The 3563-nt window shown below is 31.9% G+C and overlaps 1 non-coding gene across 1 annotated transcript; it reads right to left on the bottom strand.

The window, feature by feature from the left end:
- Positions 1–2981: 2981 nt before the first annotated feature.
- LOC128040313 (small nucleolar RNA R71) lies at positions 2982–3088 on the bottom strand. Its single transcript, XR_008194969.1, has one exon. It is a non-coding gene; the product is annotated as a small nucleolar RNA R71 (small nucleolar RNA).
- Between the last annotated feature and the right edge of the window lie 475 nt (positions 3089–3563).

Genomic DNA, 3563 nt, shown 5'->3' with positions numbered 1-3563 from the left:
CCAGTTTTAAACACTCTTTTGATTCCAATTTTAGTTTTTGTTTTACTTTCTTTTATATTTTGTTTCTATCAATCTTTACTTCGTCAATCTCATCAATCAAGAAATCATTCAAGGGTTTGAAGAATTAAGGAAACGACAACATCTATTGATTCTAATCATCTATTCTCTACTTTTTATTTTATATTTTCTAAATGTTCAATAAACATTTAGGGAACCTTGCATTTAGAATGAGCCATAACTAAAAGCTTATGAAGAGATGATGAACTAAAGTGGAATTGGTTAAATTTAGAATTAGGTTTTTGCATTTAGTTAGTTGGAGTAGATTAAGTGGAATAAACCCTAGAATTGAAAACTCTAGAAAGTTATTTAGGTAGATAAGGCCGAAATGATAGTCTTCTAGGAATCAACTTCTGGTTTAGTTTATCAAGTCAAAAGATAAGTAGACTAAGTTGATCAACTAATCTAATTATAGGTTGAAAGGTATTAATTAGGTTAATTGTTAGTTAGTTAATTAAAACCCTAGACTCAGGTTAATCACGAACATAGAAGTGATTTACCCTTTTGCTTGCTTAATTGATTTTTTATTTTGGTATTTTCTTTCCACTATCTTATTATTCAATCCACGTATTTCAATTTTGTTGTACTATGATTTGATGGCAGTAATATTTAGACCTGTTAGTGTGTAATTTGAGTTAATAATCTACTTTAAACAAACCTCCCTTAGGTACGATCCTCGGAATACTTCCTGTATTTTTTTGTAATAAAAATATATTACAATTTTGACTTGTACACTTGCATAAGTCCAGGCACATGCACCTTGGGGCGCATTCAAGTTGTTGGCGTCGTTGTCGGGAAGGTTTCGACTTAAGATTAAATTGTTGGTTATATTACATGATATTAGGATAAGGAAGAACATTGATAATTATAGATACAAATTGAATTTCTTGAAATTTATTTTTGTTTCTTTTCTGTAATTTTGTTGTTTTTCTTGTTGCAGTTCATGACTTGAAGTAGAGGTGATCTGATCGAGTCTGATCCTGAACCTGAGTGAACATTGAGGCAATATATTGTGAACTTTTGAAAAATTGGAGGAGAAAATCTCTATGAGGAGGCATGGGAAAGGTTTAAGTTGTTATTGCGTAAATGTCCGTGATAAATGTCAAAAGTAACATGTTTTAATCCCATTCTTAACGCATTTTTGGAAGATTAATCAATGCAAAATGGTGAATTTTATGCTTCTAATCCTTTAAATTCATGTTTCTATATTTAGGAGAGCATTTGGGAGCAAAATGAGTGAAAATCAGAAAATTTGAGTAGATTTCAAGAGCCAGACGGGTTCGGCCTTCCCACACGGGCTAGACACACGGCCATGTGCCAGATTGTGTGGATTTTGCGATTCGCAGTTCGGGCATGTGAAAAAACGCAATTTGTAGTTTTTTTGGGCATTTTAAAACCTATAAATTCCAAATATAAGAAGAGAAAAGATAGCCGCTAGAGAATATTGAAGAAAACAACTCAAAAAATGCCATTGAAGTTGACTCTAAAGTACATTTCTATCAAGATTGAAGATCTCTTTTTAATTTCTTTGAATTTTTTTATGAGTTTCTTTATTTCTTGTGGTTATACTAACTTTGAGATGTTTTTATTCACGATTATGAACTAATTTTCTAAATACTTGGGAGAGATGAGCACTATGATGGATTCTGTCTTTTGATTTATGTTTTATGTAGTAAATATTTGAATCATGTTCTTAGTTATGGTGCTTAATTATTGATTTAATATTTTTGGATTATTAATTCATGTTGATGTGCTTAATTCAGAGGAGAAATAGACCTTGTTTAAGAGTAGATCTAGCATAATTGAGTGGAGTTGCATGTAATCCTAGAAATAGGACAACATAAATCTACCAAATTAGAGTCAAATTTAATAGGCGAATCCATAGATCGAGTTAATGCGATAATAAGGGTTTTAATTAGAAAGAAATTTCAATTAATCAACCTAGAGTCAGTTGCTCTTAGTCTTGAAGAGAGATATTAGCATAATTTAGGGATTTCTACAGATCAAGATATTAAATGAATAAATTATTTAATTCAGATTGATAATGACAGATGTAGTCTAGGTGGATTCTTTCTTGGGTATTGTTTCTCTTCTAAGTTATTATTTGATTATTTTCCTGATTTGTTATTTGTCGAGTTCTTATTTAATTGATTTTGTTCATTAGTTTAATTCAATCGCTTCATTTCTCAATTAGATAATAAAAAGATGGTAACTACTAGTACTTTTAGTCATCATGGGAACAATATCTTTGCTCACCATAGTTATACTATTTATCGATAGGTGCACTTGCCTTTGTCGTATTTTTAGTTGGTTTCATGGACATTAAGTTTTTGGCACCGTTGTCGGGGACTAAAATATTAGAAAAACATTATTTCTTTTATTTTAGCCATTTATTTTTTTAATTTAATTTTTATATTTTTGTTTGTTTGATTTTGATAGGTTCTTTTGGTTTATTACTAGAGGAAACCCATTGGAACCAATAATTTTTTATAGTAAGATTGAAAGAACTGCTCACAGAAATCGTAGAGATGTTAGAGAAGCAAGGTAAAATCAACAAAGTACAGTAGACGATCACGAGAAAAACAATATTACTTTGGAGATGGGTGGTAATCAAAATAATCAACTACCTCTTGTAGGTCCTGCCCCTTGTACTATGTATGATTGTGATAAGCCCATTCTAATTGGAGCTTGATGGTTTGCAAGATGAAGGTCCGTATTCTCATTTGGCTAAGTTTTTGGAGATTTGTGACACTTTCAAGATCAATGGCGTTACTGATAATGTCATACGCTTACGGTTGTTCCCATTCTCATTGAGGAGAAAGGCAAAACAGTGGTTAAACTCTTTACCACAAGGTTCTATCACTACTTGGGCGCAGATGACTGAAAATTTTTTGTTAAAATATTTTCCACCGGCTAAAACAACTAAGTTGAGGAATGACATCTCTTCTTTTGTTCAGTTTGATATTGAGACTCTTTATGATACATGGAAGGGATTTAAGGATTTATTGAGAAGGTGTCCTCACCATGAATTACCTTTGTGGCTTCAAATTCAAACTTTTTACAGTGGTTTAACCCCTAAACTAGACAGATGATTGATGCAGCAGCTGGTAGAACTTTAAATAACAAAACACCTGAGGCAGCTCAAGAATTTATTCAGGAAATGACACTGAATAATTATCAGTGGCAGATTATGAGAGTAAAACCTGTCAAGGCTGTAACACCCCTAACCCATCTCCGTTGTCAGATTAGGGTCACGTACATTACAACCAATTAGAATAGTTAATTACATTGCAAACTATAGTACAAGCTAACTAATATCGTCATAACATTCAAGGGCAGATCATGCCAATCTAAATCACAGTAGTGTCATACATGGAGCAATATATGCTAATATAATATTTCTATAATGATGTCTTGTACAATCAAATAGCTAATCATGCTATACAATGCTAAACTTGGTCTTCCACTGTCTACACTGTTATCACTATTTATACATTCCTAAACTT

This window comes from Gossypium raimondii, chromosome 3 (assembly GCF_025698545.1).
Source record: "Gossypium raimondii isolate GPD5lz chromosome 3, ASM2569854v1, whole genome shotgun sequence".
Lineage (NCBI taxonomy): Eukaryota > Viridiplantae > Streptophyta > Magnoliopsida > Malvales > Malvaceae > Gossypium > Gossypium raimondii.
The sequence above is the reverse complement of the archived record's forward strand: the minus strand, read 5'-3'. Positions and strand labels throughout refer to the sequence as shown.